Here is an 18956-nt window from a genome sequence, read left to right as displayed (position 1 = left end):
GGAGAAAGGGGAACCCTCTTACATTATTGGTGGGAATGCAAACTGGTGCAGCCACTCTGGAAAAGAGTATGGAGGTCTGCAAAAAGTTAAAAATAGAACTACCCTACAACCCAGCAATTGCACTACTAGGTCTTTATCCAAAGGATACAAAAATAGTGAAAATCTTCGTGACTGTGGCTTAGGTAAAGATTCCATGCATATGAAAACGATCTGCAAGAAAACTTGATAAATTAGACTTCATTAAAATTAGAAACTGCTTTTCAAAGACACTATAAGAGAATGAAATGAGAAACCAAAGAGTGGGAGAAAATATCTTCAAAGCCTACATCTGATAAAAGATACATAATCCAGTTTAAAAACAGGCAAAAGATTTGAACAGAGACATACCAAAAATATATTCATATATAAAATAAACATATTAAAAGATGCTCAACATCATTATTCATCAAGGAAATGCAAATTAAAACTACAGTGAATACCACCACACACCTTTTAGAATGGTTAGAATGAAAAAGACTGACCCCATCAAGAGTTGAGGATGTAGAGGAACCAGAACTGATATATGTAAAATGGGAATGTAGGTGAGTACAACTAGTTTGGCGACTAGTTAGGCAGTTTTAAAAATGCTAAACATACTCTTACCATATGACCTGGTCATTTTGCTCCTAGGTGTTTACCTAAGAGGAAAGAGAGCTTGTGCCTATACATAGACTTGAATATGGTTGTTCTTAGCAGCTTTATTTATAATAGCCCCAAACTAGAAACAATCCAGATATCCCTCAATAGGTGAATAAATAAATTGTGTTATATCTACGCAGTGGAATACTAAGATATAAAAGGGAGCGATGAGTACAACACAGGTGTATCTCAAAATAAATATGATGAGTGAAAAAAGCAAGACATAAATCATACCACTTACATAAAATTCTAGGAGGTGCAAAGAAATTTAATGTAATACGGTGCCCTGATGAACATAGGGGAAGGGAAGGAAAAATAAGATAAAAACGGAGGCAAATCATAAGAGACTCTTAACTCTAGGGAACAAACAGGGCTGCTGGAGGGGAGGTGGGTGGGGAGATGGGGTAATTGGGTGATGGGCATTAAGGAGGGCACTGGATGTAGTGAGGAGTGAGTGTTTTATGCAACTGATGAATCACTAAATATTACCCTTGAAATTGTATACTATATGTTAACTAACTTGAATTTAAATAAAATCTAAAAAAAAATAAAGTGATACAGTGCAGATCCATGGCTGCTTAGAGATGAGGGAGATAGGGCTAGTGAGGGACAGGAATAGAGAATACAAATAGGAATGAGGAAAAATTGTGCATGCCTATAAATATATGTTAAAACTTGCCAAATTGTACATTTATATATAATCGGTTTATTGTATCATATGGCAATAAGAGGTTATGTTCATTGTTAAATAAGATTGTTTTTTTCCCACAGAAGATGCTATATTCATTTGTTATTTGTTCAACTGATAATGGGTTATGATTGTGATAAAAAATGCTTGGAATATGTTTTGAGCTAATTTTTATATGTAAAATGTTAGTTTGGGAGAACACAAAAGTTCACGAGACCATCTTTTTTCATTGTTTCCCTTTGAGTGAAATACAGCAGTCTTACTATGCAATTATCTTTTGGTTATTATCCATGGAGTGTTAGCCAAGCGTTCTAGACCAACCACAAATTTCAAAATCTTTTTTCTTTCAATGTTATAAATAATAGTGATAAACACTTTCCAATGGTCACTTTGACAGAATGTGAAGACACCTGAAATTGGTTCATTATCTTCTCTGACTTGTCCCCTTTCACATCCTCAGCAGGCGGCATGTGCATGTCACAGAATTCTAAAAAGCAAGCACACTGAGGTGGTATTTGGGCTGTTTGGGTTCCTGGCAATCCCATGATGTTTTTATTCACACACAAAGGGGGTCCTGAATCACTTAATTGCAAAATCAACTGATAATCAAGATTATCCTGGGTGGGCCTGACTTATTCAGGTAAGAGCCCTTAAAAAGGAGGGTCTAGGCCCTCCTTAAGGTAAGACACTCTCCCCCTTGTTGGCTTTGAATAAATAAACTTAACAAAGCAAGTGGCCATGTTGGAGAAGCCCATGTGGCAAAGAGCTGTGAGTGACTTTTTAGGAGCTGAGGGTGGCCTTCAGGAAGAAACTAAAACCTTCAGTCCTGTAGCTGCAGGGAAGCGAATTCTGCCAACAACATAAGGGAGCTTGGAAGTGGCTCTTTCCCCTATCGAGCCTCTGGTGACTCAGCTGACACTTGGATTGCAATTTGGTGAGGCCTGGAAGCAGAGGACTCAGCTAAGCTCAGCTTCTACTCTATTGAAACTGTGAGCTAATAAATTGTGTTGTTTTAAGCTGCTAAGTCTGTGGTAACTTGTTACACAGAGATGGGAAACTCATACAGTCCCCTTATCTCTATTTTCTTCTAATTTTTTTTTCTTGTTTCAGCTAGCATGGCCTTTCTGAATGAAAATTTTGACAGTATTTCTCTTCCTGCTTAAAATCCTACAGTAGCTTCCTATGGCCTAAAAGATGAGGTCTAAACTTGCCACAGGTGTTAAGAGTCTTCATGATGGGCACTCACCTGACTTTTCCTCCTTCCCATGCTTCCCTTATGTACACCCTATGCTTTTATCATCAAAACCACCATTACCAAACACTCTTTCACTCCCATTCCTTTGCATATGTCCTTTGTCTTTGGTTTACTTATCTTCTCCACCCTTTGGTAAGCATTAGGGTTATTCTCTTACCCCTGGGTAGATAGTAGGATGGCACTTCCGTTCCCCATCAAAGCTAGGTGTGACCATGTGACTTGCTTTAGCAAATGAAAACAGAGCATTGGTGACACATTTGTTAGAGATAGAGACTTGGAGAGCCAGTGCAATATTTACGACATCCCCTTCTGCTTAGAGCAACTGGTGATGCTCCAGATGGTGGAAGCTCCGTCAGTCTGGGTCCCAGAGTGAGAAGACATGAAGAGCCCCCAAGCTAACCTGATGGGTTTTGTGAACAATTATAAATCTTTTTACAAATCAACAAGATTTGGGGGGTTTTGTGTCCTGTGGTCTATCTTACATTATACTGACTGATACATCCCTCCTTCTTGTGGACATATATATCCTATAGGACTCAGCTCAATTGTCTGGCCTATCTAGATAGAGTGAAAGGGCTTTCTTTTCTGTGTTCCAACAATATACCTCTTTATCTCTTTAGTATCTATCTCATAGATTGTTGTGAAGATTACTTGAGTAAACATATAAGGTGCTTATTAACAATGACTGGCACACTGCAAGTGCTCAAAAAGGATTAGCTGTTATTATTTTATGGCACTTCCCTTGATTGCAATTACCTTTTAAATGTTTGTCTTCTTTTAGACTGTGCTCATTTGGAGGGCAAGGACTATGTTCTCTTTCATTGTTATATCATAGACACCTGGTCCAGTGCCTAGAACATGATAAATGTATATTTAATATATACCAGAAATCCCTATTTCTAAGTTCCTTCATTTGGAAATGTAGTGCCAATGTGTATTTGGTTACCATAAGTCTTAGTGTGAATAAGAAAGTTATGTTTTTCATAGCTATTGAACAATGAGGAACAGTTGCTAGACTACACTGAAGATTTGAGTAAACTTGAATTCAGTCTGTGACCTTGGAGAAGTTATTTAACCCTTTATTTAACCCTTTAAGCTTCTTTTTCCTCATTTGTAAAATGGATACCTACCTACCTCATGTGGGTGTTATAAGGAATTAATTAAGTAATTTTTGTAAAATAACACAGTGCTTGGCACGTAGGGAAACATTTATTTATGATTTTTTAATGGCTTGACTTACATATATTGTGAAATAATTAACGCAATATCTTTCGTTAGTATCCATCAGATGGATATAATAAAAAAAACCAAAAAAGAAAAAAAAATTTTTTCTTATTTGTTATCACCTTTGTTTTTGTTTTCACCTTTGACTTTTCCCTCAACTATTTGTTTAGGTATCTGTTTACAAAAGTACGAGTCTAATACTTTCCTCTTTCTTTTTCTTTTTCTTTTTTTTTTTTTAAAGATTTTATTTATTTGACAGAGAGAGACACAGAGAGGGAACACAAGCAGGGGAGTGGGAGAGGAGAAGCAGGCTCTCTGCAGAGCAAGGAGCCCGATGCGGGCTCGATCCCAGGACGCTGGGATCATGACCTGAGCCGAAGGCAGACGCTTAACGACTGAGCCACCCAGGTACCCCTTTCCTCTTTATTTTTCATAGAAATGATTGGATAATAAATAACTTTTACCACACACCTTGAGTTTCACACTCTAATTGCAAGTAACATGAAATAATACGGCGTATATTTAACCGTTTGAATTAAAAATGACACCAGATGTTTCTACTGTCATTGTATAAGAAATTCACTAATGTACTTAGCATTCTCAATGTAATAAAATTCTATAAAGAAAACTGTGCTTGTCCAAAGAGATGTTATAAGTGAAAAGCACATCTTACATATCTTTCCTGCCAATATCACAATTACACCGTTTCTATCTCAAAGAACCAAGTATTATCTGTATTAAATCTAGATGTACCATTTTTTACAGATCCTTGCATCTTTAAAGGTAGCTGCCAAAAATAGTCTCAGTGGGTAATCTTTAACTCATTCTAGAAAGCCTGTTCAATTCTTTTCAGATGAAATTGCAATCTAGTTAAAACTAAGTGTCCCTTTAGAAACAGAATAGAAGAGTGAAGAAGATTAAAAAAGAAAACGGTCCCAAAATGTGACTCATTCCTCTGGTTTGAGGTTTTAAAGAGACATGCAAGGGAGAGCAGAATATAGATTTTCATTTCGTGGTGAGTAAAAAATTACCTTAGTGGTAAAGTGGATACCGTTTTGCATGAAATACTGCAATTTCTTGAAAGAGTAATCTAAAAACTTATTTGGATTGTTGTTAGCAAAGTTCACACCAAGTTTCTTCAAAACATAGCTCCTAATCTTTTCCCAGACTTTTTGCAGTACTATAATGGTAGAATGAAGAAAATATTTTGATACTAGAAAAGATTTCCTCTGCATTGTAATGGAACCCCCAATTATCACAGTCCATTATTCTAGCAAGGTTTGTATTGTGAACTCTTAGTCCTTTTTTCTTTCATATACCATGTTCCAAAATTAATTGCAATACTCTGAAATGTTAATTGTGGTTAATGAGCATTTGGAGTTGATTTGTTTCTTATAAAACATTTTAAAAGTTAGAAGTATCCTTAAATGGTTGGGCCAGTTTTTCATTCACCTAACTTTTAGAAGAAATTGAACTACTTTGTTTCACCACCTCTTACAACTTTTCTGTGACACAGATTTTTTTTTGTAAAGTAGAAATAGTTTATTGCTGGGCACCTGGGTGGCTCAGTCGTTAAGCGTTTGCCTTCGGCTCAGGTCATGATCCCAGAGTCCTGGGATTGAGCCCCACATCGGGCTCCCTGCTCGGGGGCCTGCTTCTCCCTCTCCCACTCCCCCTGCTTGTGTTCCCTCTCTCGCTGTGTCTCTCTCTGTCAAATAAATAAAATCTTTTAAAAAAAATAGTTTATTGCTACCGTAATCAAAAGTGATACGATGGATATTTGAAAAATAGGATTCTTATAAATTCTTAACTAAAATGATTTAGTGAAAACTTTTGTTTATGGTTCTGTTATTTTCATATCAGGAAATTTCCAGATTAGAAAATTCATATGTAGAATTGGTAATTATATATTTATTTGAATACGTAATAGCACTTGATTATAGTGTTAACTGTCACCAATATAGTCTGGTGCCATAGAGGTTAATATCAAATATTTAAGAATCTAATTTTTTTTGTAAGATTTTATTTATTATTTATTTATTTTGTAAGACAGAGACACAGTGAAAGAGGGAACACAAGCAGGGGGAGTGGGAGATGGAGAAGCAGGCTTCCCACGGAGCAGGGAGCCCGATGTGGGGCTCGATCCCAGGACCCTGGGATCATGACCTGAGCTGAAGGCAGACGCTTAACAACTGAGTCACCCAGGTGCCCCTAAGAATCTAATTGTTAACAAGTAATGATGTGACAGCTTGTGTTTATAGCACTTACTGTACTCATCTAAGCAACAAAATAACAAAAGCAATTTCTTCTAGGGTGCAATATTTACTTTTCTATAAAAGTAAATACTGCATAAGAAGAGTCATTTGGAAAAGGCTTTTATGAACAAAACATGCCATGTTTCAGCTTTCTAATTTATAATAACATCTGCATTTTCAGACGTATAATTGTCAGTCATGAAAAAGCACCATATCTTTTTAAAATTTTTTATTAACATATAATGTGTTATTTGTTTCAGGGGTACAGGTCTGCGATTCATCAGTCTTACACAATTCACAGCGCTCACCATAGCACATACCCTCCCCAGTGTCCATCACCCAGCCACCCCGTCCCTCCCACCCCGCTCCACTCCAGCAACCCTCAGTTTGTTTCCTGAGATTAAGAGTCTCTTATGGTTTGTCTCCCTTCTAGTTTCGTCTTGTTTCGTTTTTTCCCTCCCTTCCCCTATGATCCTCTGTTTTGTTTCTCAAATTCCTCTATCAGTGAGATCATATGATACTTGTCTTTCTCTGATTGACTTATTTCGCTTAGCATAATACCCTCTAGTTCCATCCACATCATTGCAAATGGCAAGATTTCATTTTTTTGATGGCTGAGTAGTATTCCATTGTATATATATACCACATCTTCTTTATCCATTCATCTGTTGATGGACAGCTAGACTCTTTCCATAGTTTGGCTATTGTGGACATTGCTGCTATAAACATTGGGGTGCATGTGCCCCTTCGGATCCCTACATTTGTATCTTTGTGGTAAATACCCAGTAGAAAAAGCACTGTATTTTAATATGGGAAAAAGGTCATCGCTGCTGTCACAACAATCCGTCAATTAGGGTAGTGTGGGTCATGTGCTTGGGTTTGGAAATCAGACAGACCTGGGCTTCTTCCTTGGTTTCTCCTTCTTGCAGTGTGGAACAGGCAAGTGCCTCAGTGTCTCTCAGGTTTGTCACTTCTAAAGTGGCAATGTTAGCATCTATCTCCAAAGGTTGCTGGGAGGTTTAAATAAACCCTTGTCGAACATATTGCCTGGTACAGGGTAAGCACTTAATACCTATCACTATTATTATTACAAGTGTAGTACTTTATACTTTACACTTTACAAAGTACTTTCACATACAGTCTCTCATTTGAGATAATTAGTTCCTGGATGACGGTACAAATTTTATCACAGAAAGAACTACGTGCAAATATTTAATAAGCATGATTGCTATTGGATTTGTTCAGATGGAAAAGCAGCAGATTACATTCCCTTTGCTTTGATGTAAGATCACAATATGTTAAAGGTACTTTTTTTTTTTTTACTTAAATTGCACCTGACTTCAAATCGTTTAAAGACACAATTTCATTCATTCACCCTTGCCAGCCTTTATCCCACATAGCTATCTTTTATCCCCACTTTATATTTAGGGAAGAGAAATGTGAAAAAACTTCCTGAGGCCAGAGGGCAGTCAGCTGTATAACCAGCCGTCACCAGATGATGGAATACTCAGAATACACTATCTTCTGCTCTGGCGCTGGACGAATCCTGAAATTTTCAAATCTTGCTGGTAAGCATTTGAATGCACAGAAATGAAAAGCAAGACACCAAAACAGTGGTGGTGTGAATGAAGCCTGATATCCAGTCTTGTCCATTTATGCCTTTCATCTTCTCAGTGATCAGCAAGTGTTAAACCCATGTTAAAAAGTACCCTGTAACCTCCGACCTTAAGAAGATGAACAATGGTGTGGGGAGCAGTTAAAGGCCCCGTTATACAGGAGTAATTTTTTTTTTTTTACGAGATTTCCAGAAAGTACTCACATTTCACCCACAGGTTGAGAATTTTGTTCTCTCTTGGTCTGTATGGAGTTAGGTTCTTGCCAGAAGGAAGCAGGGAAGTATTAGTAATAGTCTCAGAATAACCTGTGAGGACACTGTGCTGTAGGGGTATTTCTAGAGGCAGAGGACAATGGCTGCCATTCTCTCACCCCGAAACGTGCTGGGGATAGGAGTGGCCAGTTTGCATACTCAGCAAAGGTTACAGTTGAGCTTGTTGACAAATTTCAGTTTGTTCCTGGGGAAAAACTGTTCTAAGAGCCTTGTGGGAAAACAGGACATATGTGGAGCCACTGTTATTCCATTCCGATTTCAGCACATTGCTATTTATGAATGGCTTCCTTTTAATTAGGTGTTTAATTTAAAACAGAACTAGTGACTATAACAACCCCCAGAGCACAAACTTGGAACATTAACCATTTGATGGTGGGGGCAGGGGTTCAAAAAGTCTTTCAATCATAAGGTTATAATTGATTGTGCAGCACATGAAAGAATTCTGTATTATTTTACAGGATAATTAAGAGAACATGGAAAACAGCTTCCCCTGCTAAATAAACCGAATTTGTTTCTCAGAATTACATTTTTTTTTTGGTAAAAATTTGTACCTCAATGAGCATTTATTTTTAATTTTTGAGTGGGGGTAAATTAGAAGGGATCTTTAATTTGGGTATAAGTATTTTTAAATTTCTTGTTCCTTTGCAGGTAGTTTCTAAATCTAAAGCCATGAGGAAGGACAAAAGCAAATGGAAAGGGACATTACATTACTAATGGTCACAGGAACAAAAGTGCACTAAACTGAGTCATCAGTAAATTACTATAACCCCAGGACTCTAACACCCTTAAGGAAAAACATGGCATGCATGGCAAATAATGCTTTAAGGATTTATTTAACAATTTTCTCCCCAGATGAAAATTAAAAGTGTTTCATGGAGTCATTTTGAGATAATCTCAGAAGTATTAGCAAAAAGGAACTGGTCTTTTTTATACTTAATGGGGGGAAATGTTCGTATTTTAGAATAGCATTCTGTGATTATTTTTAATGGGAAAATAAAATATAGGTGACTTCTCCAGGAATCAATATCCTCTTTTCTCCATCCGTGGTGTTTTGCAGGCTGATTAATTTGCAGAGGTTGGGTTTGATTGCTGCTGAAGTAGAAAGTGTTATAGATTCTCTGTTACTCTTCCCTCCACTTGGCTGAGGTCTGTGGTTCTATCTCTATGTATTTATCTACCTTTCCACATGGTGCTTAGCACTGTAGCTCTGGGCCTCTCCTAAATATATTGTGAAAATCTATTGTACTGAACTCTCAAGTCTCTTGCTGTGAATAGGTAACTACTCTGCGTGCTGCCACCCCCCCCCACCCCCCAGAAGAGCTGTTCTGTTAGGTAAAGGTAAATGAGCCAGACAGAAACAGGCATTTAGAAAACAGCTTTGTGTGTATACGAAGGATGTATCCAGTTAAGTTTTGAAAGCGAAAAGGGGAGGCACTGAAGGTCATACAATTTATATAATTCCTATAGCAATTAAATGATGACAGAGGCAACTTGCTCAACATTGAACGTGTGGTATTCATAAATGGTTGAAAGAGGAGCTCGGTATCTCCAGTCTCTGACACTCTGGCACACTTTCCCAGTTACGGTTATCCCAGATACAGATTTTTTTCTGTTTCTGGTGAATGGCTAATTCCATGAACTATATCATCAATATTCTCTACATCACCTCTTTTCAAAAGTTTGAGAGAAATAAAGCATAAAAAAAGGGTTGGTGTTTTTTTGTCTAGCCTAGCCAGAAATGTTTCTGACAGATCACTTCTTTAATCAAGTATTTCTCTATATTTGAAATATTTCAACTTTAACTAGCTGAATTATTGAAAGTCCTCTCACTTTTAAGTGTAGGTATCTTGAAGTTGTGTGAATGTGTGTGTTGAAAAACAACTGGGTAACGTTTGTATAGCTTCAAAGGGTAAGTTGATGTAAATACAGACTGAATCAAGTATAATATAAAAGCCTTTCAGTATACTTGATCCATTTTTTATGTACTTATTGTACAGCTTATTAGAGTGACCATCAGAACTGCATTAAAAATGCAAACTGTTTAAAGTCATGCCATTTAGAAGGATAACTTGATGATAAGCTAAACATATCTCTTAGTCAGGAAGAGACTGATGCCTTAGTAATTATGGTGATCTATAAATAATGAAAAATTTAAAAATTCCTCAATTGGGGTTGTTGAAAATAATAATTTATAATATTTAATTCATTGCATTTTCTGAAAAATATAGCATTAAGTATTTTGATATAAAGTCTACATATAAAATACTCTGAATTCTTTCCCAGAAGCAAATCCAGAATCATATTGGTGAATAAACACCATTATTGCTTCAGTAAACAGCTACTTAAGAAATCTGCTCCCAATTAACCTTATAGACAAATGAGAAGCCATCTTCTAAAAATGGACACATTTATTTCTGTAAATATGTGAATTCCTTAGCATTTCTACAATGTTGAAATAAACTGTTTTCCATCTGTATGTATAGATCAGAGTTGGGGGCAATCTCTCTGTCCCTTACAAACAGCCTTGACTGCCTACTCTGAGTTCAAAACTGCCTTAAAATGTGTCATTTTTTGGTATACAAAAGGCATTCTACAATTGTATTATGCAGTTATTGTGCTGGAAGAATGACCCTTGCCATGCTTTGTTTACTGAATGTCAAATTTTCATTTGTATTACAGCTGTGCACCATAGCAGTTTCGGTTTTGTATGAAGGGCAACTAATGCACAAAACAGTCAAACCACAGAGCAGTAATTAGTCTGGAAAAGATCAAAGTGTGCTCTTCTAAATCCAGCCAATTTTGCTCTGGGTGTGCAAAACCAATAGTCCTTTCTTTGCTAAGGTCTCTTAATAATTTTTTGCTTTCGTTTGTTGCAGAGCAGCTGCTTTACTGTCAATCCAACATCCTGCTTTAAAAAAAATCCATTTTGATGCCACAAATGCAATTTCAGTGGGTTAGGAATAATAACCAGGTTTTTTTCACGCCACTTCTAGAGATAGAAACTTGAAATGAAAGTTTTTAGCATCTGTAAATGAAAGAAAGCAACATAAGGCAAGCCCTGTTTAGATCGTTGCTCTAGAAAGAGCTGAAGCAGTGTGATCTGTAAGTACTTCTGCTTTTAGTGCTTTTAAACCAGCTCTACCCTTATCACTATATGTTTATTGCTCTCTTCTCCTCTAATAGTTGTTTTTTTTTTAATACCAGCAGAAAAAACAATCCTTAAATGAATAGTTCACACATCTCAGGATAAAAACACAAAAGTACTATTGCTTGCTATTTTCTTGATGTAATTATTATTATTCTTGAATGAGTATGGAAGTGGTAGTTGAAGATGTTGAATAAATTTCATCATAGGAGGTAAGTGAATATAACTTGTGAAGGAAAGAGTACAATACATCACTTACAAAATGAAATGATCTTGGAGAACATATTTAAGTGTAGTGTATACATTTCTCCCCCTTCTACATTTTGTCATTCTCCCTCTCAATATTCTCTCTGGCAAAGGGAGGGAGATAAACAAACTGGTTAGTTTATTGATTCCTATTAATATGCAGCTTTTCTGTAATTGTTACCTTGAACTCTGCTCTCAAATATTTTATATTTGAATGTATATTTAAATTTCTTGAATGTTAACATGTATTAGCTGAATGAATATATTTTTATGTGTCTGGTGTTGCAGCAGTTTTCCTGGCTTCACAACAAACCATTTAAATTTGATTCTGGGTTACAGTCTACTCCAAACATGTGCCAAATATTTTGTTTAGTGTGAATGTCACTAGCTAACTAGACACTAAAATACAGCCAAGTAGGATGCCTGAGTGGCTCAGTCGTTAAGTGTCTGTCTTCGGCTCAGGTCATGATCCCAGGGTCCTGGGATCGAGCCCCGCATCGGGCTCCCTGCTCAGCGGGGAGCCTCCTTCTCCCTCTCCCACTCCGCCTGCTTGTGTTCCCTCTCTCACTGTCTCTCTCTGTCAAATAAATAAAACCTTTAAAAAAAATAAATAACATAAAATACGGCCAAGTAAAACAAAAAATGTAATGATAGAATTAGCATAATGAAAAGAAGCATATATAGCAATTTTACAGTAATTGATTCATAAACAAATACAGAAAAGACAACTAACAGACTCTTAAAACTAATAAAAAGAGTTCAGTGAGGTTGCTGTATAGAAGACCAACAGTAACAACAACAAAAATATCAACAAGAGTTCTTCTATACTTGCACTAACTAAAAATAAAATGGGAAATATGATGCCTTGCATTATAGCAACAAAACTTGAAGTATCTATCAGAAATTGACCTAAGAAAATGTAGAAAATACTTTTGAAAAATATAAAATTCTTATATTAAAAGATACAGACTTTTGTCTAATATGATCATAGCTTTTAGAGGAGAATTTGGAACAGGGCAGCACTGAAGAAATATTCATTGAATGAATGAATCTGAATAAATGGAGAGATGCCATTCTCATCAATGTTAAGTTGTAGAGCACTCAATTATTTTATTTTTTCAGTGCAGATCGAATATGATGGGGAAACTAGAAGGAAAAGAAAAGAGTTTGGAAATGTGTATAAGGAAGAACAACAAAAAAGGTAAAAATAAAATAGTTGGCATGCAGCTTACTGATGATGATAGGGTGCCATAAACCAATCAATTCAGTAATAGGTGCCTGAGAGCCAGGAGGGCAAAAAGACATGCCATGAAATTTTCAATTAATAGACATTAGCAAGTGATGATAGGAAGCTGGAACCTGTGGTTGGTGTGCTTGATAGTCATCACCATCCAAGGAGAGCTTCATAAACCTTTTGGTGTGTTGACTTGAGCGAGGCAAAATGAGATAAGCACAAGGGGAAAGTCCTGTTCTTAGGGCCATATACTTAATGGCAAATACACAGCATAATGAGAAGTGCCTTAACAATATCACATGTGAAAAAGATTTAAAAGTTAATTTTAAACTCAGTATGAATTAGCAGGATGATATAACTGACTTTTCCTCTCCTCAAAATAAAGAAAAACAATCTATTTTAAGCTTCATTAATAAAGTAACGAAGTGTAATCATACAAGCTGACAACTTTCAACTCTGTAAGCCCAGCCTTCTGCCATCAGTATTGATCTCCTATAGCATCTTAGATTTAGCAGGTATATTAGGTTTTTCTCCTAACCCTGATGTTCTCTTGGTATTTTTTGTCTGGGAGGGCCTGTCTTGGTGAGAACACTACTACCAATGAAGTCACTTATGCCCCAAACTAGGGAGTCAACTCATCCTTATTTAGCTCTTTCTCTGACCCTCACCTGCAATTGGTCTTCCAAGTTCTAGTCACTTTAGCCACTGTTCATCTCTCTCAGTAGCTACTATTTTAATTTAGGACTAATTATCTCTACTTGATTGTCAGATAGTTTCCTAATTCATTTGTCTCCAAATTTGCAAGGCTATCTACACCATTTCTAGTGTATGCATTCAAAACACAAATGTGATCATGTTATTTCCCAACTCTAAACCACTTCAGTAGACTTTCATCCGGTCTTCCCATTGTCTATGTGCCATATCTATAAGAAATGTTTGGAGGGGCACCTGGGTGCCTCAGTCGGTTGAGTGTCCGACCCTCGATTTCAGCTCAGGTCATGATCTCAAGGTTGTGGTATGGAGCCCTGCATCGCCTCTGTGCTCAGCGTAGAGTCTGCCTGTCCCTCTCCTCCTCTTCCTCCTCTCTCTTGCTTAAGTAAATAAATAAAAAAAAGAATGTTTGGAGGATGTATATTCAACATAAATATGTAAAAATAAGTATACAATGTAAATATTTCACACGTCATAAAACACAAAACGAATTTAAAAAGGATGCGATACAATAGGGATTTAAATCATCCAAAATATCATTTACTAATAGAACAAATAAAAATGACCTATTTTTGCAGTATTCTAAAATGTGTTTCATTATTTTTTTAAATGTGTTTCATTTTTTAAAAACTTGGCTTAACATTTTTTTGATACAGTGACTCAGCTCAGTTTATTTTGAGATTTGCTTTTGATTGCTGCAGTGATTAAACATAGGATACTTCAAAAACAAATAGAAGTGCATCAATGGCTATAACTATAATATAATTTTTATTTTTCAGTCCCATCCATCAGTTCACATCTTTTTTTCTGAAATTTGGGTAATACATTTTTATCTTCCATAATTTCAATCAGTTCTTGTGAGCTAACTAAAGGTGTTACATTTCAGTATTTTTTAACAAAAAAAAGCCCCACTGAAACCTTTTATTTACAAAATTTTAGAACAAGTTAAACAATTTAATTTTCATGCTTTTAAATGTGGAGACATGAGAACGATGCTTTTGCATTGCTTTTGGTAATGAAATCACACAATAATGGAAATATTGCCATTTCGAGTATGCTCTGTCATCCATACATGTTTCTTTTGAAAAACAGTTGCTTTTTCACTAATTGCTAAACTCTCACCTTTATTCTGAAAAGACAGATTGTCTATTTATTAAAGACTTAATTTTTTAGAGCAGTTTTAGGTTTACAGCAAAATTGAGAGGAAGGTACAGAGATTTCCCATATGCCTACCGCTCCCACACATTTCCTCCATTAGCAATATCACTCACCAGAATGATACCAAAATAACAAAATGATATCAAAAATGATATTTATCAAAGATGAATCTGCACTGACATTATAATCACCTCACCCAAAGTCCATAGTTATCTTAAAGCTCACTCTTGATGTTGTATAATCTGTGGGTTTGGACAAATACGTATTAACATACATCCATCATTATACCATCATGCAGCGTCTTTTCACTGCCCTAGAAATCTGTGCTCTGCCTATTCATTCCCCATCCCCCACCCCTGAGAACAGCTGATCTTTTTACTGTTTCCATAGTTTTTTGCATTTTCCAGAATGTCATATAGTTGGAGTCATACAGTATGTACCCTTTTCAGATAGGCTTTCAACTTACTCATATGCGTTTAAGTTTCCTCCATGTCTTTTCATGACCTGATAGCTCATTTCTTTTTAGTGCTGAATAATATTTGATGGTCTGGATGTACCACAGTTTATCTGTCCATTCACCTACTGAGGGACCTCTTGGCTGCTTCCAAGTTTTGGCAATTGTGAACAAAGCTGATATAAATGTCCCTGGGAAGATTTTTGTGTGGACATAAGCTTTCAACTCCTTTGGTTTACATACCAAGGAGGGTGACTCCTGGATCATACGGTGAGAGTTCGTTTTGTTTAATTTTGTAAGACACTACCAAACTGTTTTCCAAAGTGCCTGTATCAGTTTGCATTTTTCACCAGCAATCAACAAGAATCCTTGTTACTCCACATTCTCTCCACATTTGGTGTAGTCAGTGTTCCAGATTTGGGCCTTCAAAAATCGGGTATAGTGATATCTCATTGTTCTAATTTATATTACTCTGTTGAAATATGATGGGGAGAATCTCTTCATATGCTTATATTCTGTTTATGGTGAGGGGCGTTTCAGACTTTTGTCCATTTTTCAATTGAGTTATTTGTTTTCTTATTGAGTTTTAAGAGTTCATTGTATATTTTGAATAACAGTACTTCATCAGATGATGTCTTTTGCAAACATATTGTCCCAGTCTGTGGTTTGTCTTCTAATTCTCTTGATACTGTCTTTTGCGGAACAGAGGTTTTAAATTTTAATAACGTTCAGCTTATCATTATTTCTTTCATGGTCGTTTCTTTGTGGTTATCTAAAAGGCATCACCATGGGCGCCTGGGTGCTCAGTTGTTAAGCGACTGCCTTCGGCTCAGTCATGATCCGGGAGTCCCGGATCGAGTCCCGCATCGGCTCCCTGCTCAGCAGGGGAGTCTGCTTCTCCCTCTGACCCTCTTCCTTCTCGTGCTTTCTATCTCTCATTCTCTCTCTCAAATAATAAATAAAATCTTTTAAAAAAATAAAATAAATAAATAAATAAAAAGGCATCACCATACCCAAGTCATCTAGTTTTCTCTTACGTCATCTTCTAGAGTTTATAGTTTTGCATTTTACATTTAAGTTTATGATCATTTTGAGTAATTTTTGTGAAAGATGTAAGTCTGTGTCTAGATGATTTTTTTTTGCATGTAGATGTCTAGTTGTTCCAGCACCATTGCTCCTTTCAAAGTCAAAAGCAGTGACTGTATTTATGGGGTCTGTTTTCCGGGCTCTCTAATCCTGTCCATTGATCTATTTGTTTACTCTTTTGCCAAAACCACATTGCCTTTATTACTGTAGCTTAATTGTAAATCTTTGTTCTCCTCCTTCAATACTGTGTTGGCTATTTTGGGTCTTTTGCATCTCCAAATACCTTAGAATCAGTTTGTTGATATTCATGAAATAACTTGTTAACACTTTGATTGATGTTTATTTATTTAAAAAACCCCATGTGCAAGGTAGTATGCTAATGGCAAATTATTCTCATCATAGGAAAGGTAAGCAAATTTTGACTGCTTGTAAAAGGAAAATGTGCAACTCATCTTTATATATGAAAGTTCTTTTTCAGTTCTTTGCTGTGAGATAAAAATCTCTGTGTAATACCTCAGATTTTCATGATAATTTTTACCTCATTAAAAGGTGATATTGAGGGGGGCGGAGCAAGATGGCGGAGGATAGGAGACCTAATTTTGTCTGGTCTCAGGAATTCAGCTGAATAGGGATCAAACCATTCTGAACACCTACGAACTCAACAGGAGATCGAACAGGAGAGTAGCAACAACTCTCTGAAACAGAGAGGCGACCACTTACTGGAAGGTAGGCGTGCGGAGAAGTGAATCCGAGGCGATATTCGGGAGGATAGACGGCGGGGGAGGGGCCTCCGTCCGGCCGCTTCTGGCAAGTGCTAGAGCCGCGGAGCACAAAATCGGACCTTTTAAAAGTTGGCTCGGCGGAGGGACGTCGCTGCAGTGGCTAAGCGGGGGGTGGAATCCTCCCGGGACAGTGTGGTCTCAGGACCCTTGGGTCACAGAGAGACCGGGGGTGCCTGATGCGGCAGAGCTCCCAGGGATCGGAGCGGGGAAGCCGGCTGCAGAGACGGAGCAGAGTCGCGGGCTCTCAGCTCTGGGTTGCCACAAACTGTGATCTGCGGCCCAGTCGGGGCACGGCTCCCCCAGCAGGGACCCAACAAGCAGCAGATCCGGGGAGACTCCCCTTCCTTCCCGGGAGGAGCGGTGCGGGAGCGCACTGCAGGGATCTGCTGGGTTTGGAGACTCCGAGCGGGGTCGGGTGCCAGAGATAGCAGCGCTCAATCACAGGCCGGGTGAGCACGGAGTGCGGCCGGAGACCGGGGACACGGGAGTGACTGCTTTTCTCTGGGGGCGCACTGAGAGTGGGGGCCCCGAGTTCTCGGCTCCTCCGGCGGAGACTGGGAGGCCCCATTTTCGCCCTGGTCTTCCAAAGCTGTACCGAGAGCTTGCAGGGAACAAAAGCTCCTGAGAGCAAACTGGAGCAGCTTCCTTAGCCCGGACCGACAAGGGCGGGGCAATTCCGCCTCCGGCAAAGACATTTGGAAACCACAGCAACAGGCCCCTCCCCCAGAAGATCAGCACAAACAGCCAGCAAGCCAAGACCAAGTTGATCGATCAAGGAGAATAGGAGAACTCCAGCGCTAGGGGAATACTGCACATAGATTCATGGCTTCTTTTTTTTTTTTTTTTTTTTTACCATGATTCATTATTTCATCAAAGTTAATTTTTGTTGACTTTTTTTTTATTTTTCTTTTTCCCTTTTTCAACCAACATCTTTAAAATCCCTTTTTTTAAAAAAAAAACATTTTTTATTTTTTTTTCATTTTTAGAGTCATATTTTATCCCTTCATAGTAGTTATCCTTGTTTTTGGCATATATATATAAGTTGTTCTCTCTTTAAAATTTTGAGGTACAGTTTCTTCTAACAGATCAAAATATACCCTAAACCACTAGTGTATGGCTTTGTTCTAGTCTCCTGCCTGATCACATTCTCTCCCTTTTTCCTTTTTTTTTTTTCCTTAAATCTTCTTTCTTTTTTCAAACAACTTATCTTACCAAGTCCTTTTATAAAATCTTTTATAATTTTCATCTTTACAGTCATCTTCCATCCCTTCATTTGTATCAACCCTTATTTTGTACATATATGTCTTTTCTTCCTTTAAAATTTTAGGAGGCACTTTTTTTCTAACGACCAAAATACGCCAAAATCTAGTGTGTGCACTGATCTATGCACTAGCCTGATCAGATTGATCATATTCTGCCTTTTTTGGAATTGTTTTGTTTTTGGTGGTTATCTTTTTTTTCTTTTTTTTTTCTTTTTCTCGTTCTTTTGTCTTTGGCGGGTTCCCGTTCCTTTCCCCTGGTTTCAGGTCTTTCTGATTTGGATACAGTATATTTGCTGGGGACGTTTAAACCTGTTAGCCTTTGTTCTCTCATTCATCTATTCTCCTCTGGACAAAATGACAAGACGAAAGAAATCACCTCAGCAAAAAGAACAAGAGGTAGTACCGTGCTGCCAGGGACCTACTCAATACGGACATTAGTACGATGTCAGACCTAGAGTTCAAGATCATGACTTTAAAGATACTAGCTGGGCTGAAAAAAGCGTGGAAGTTATTAGAGAAACCCTTCTCTGGAGAAATAAAAGAACTAAAATCTAACCAAATCGAAATCAAAAAGGCTATTGATGAGGTGCAATCAAAATATGGGGCACGGAATGCTAGGATAAATGAGGCAGAAGAGAGAATCAGCGATATAGAAGACCAAATTATGGGAAAATAAAGAGCTGGAGAAAAAGAGAGAGAAACAACTACTGATCACGAGGGCAGAATTCGAGAGATAAGTGATACATAAGACGAAACAACATTAGAATAATTGGGATCCCAGAAGAAGAAGAAGAGAGAGAGGGGCAGAAGGTATATTGGAGGCAAATATAGCAGAGAACTTCCCTAAGTGAGGAAGGAAACAGGCATCAAAATCCAGGAGGCACAGAGGA

At 37.5% G+C, this 18956-nt stretch overlaps 2 long non-coding RNA genes across 5 annotated transcripts in view; one reads left to right on the top strand and one right to left on the bottom strand.

Moving 5' to 3' along the window:
* LOC118356984 overlaps positions 1-18956 on the bottom strand; it is a 56300-nt gene that overhangs the window by 15955 nt on the left and 21389 nt on the right. The gene's annotated exons all lie outside the window — the stretch shown is intronic.
* Positions 4197-18956, top strand: part of LOC118356983 — a 77395-nt gene continuing 62635 nt past the window's right edge. For 2 of the 4 annotated variants that reach the window (XR_004820067.1, XR_004820066.1), the window contains exons 1-2: positions 4197-4253; positions 7529-7668. This is a non-coding gene — a long non-coding RNA (uncharacterized LOC118356983). Of the gene's footprint in view, positions 4254-7289; positions 7405-7528; positions 7669-11055; positions 11091-18956 lie in introns of those variants that run through there. The other 2 variants (XR_004820068.1, XR_004820070.1) reach the window with 2 other exon arrangements.

Source organism: Zalophus californianus, chromosome 5, assembly GCF_009762305.2.
Source record: "Zalophus californianus isolate mZalCal1 chromosome 5, mZalCal1.pri.v2, whole genome shotgun sequence".
Classification (NCBI taxonomy): Eukaryota; Metazoa; Chordata; class Mammalia; order Carnivora; family Otariidae; genus Zalophus; species Zalophus californianus.
The sequence above is the reverse complement of the archived record's forward strand: the minus strand, read 5'-3'. Positions and strand labels throughout refer to the sequence as shown.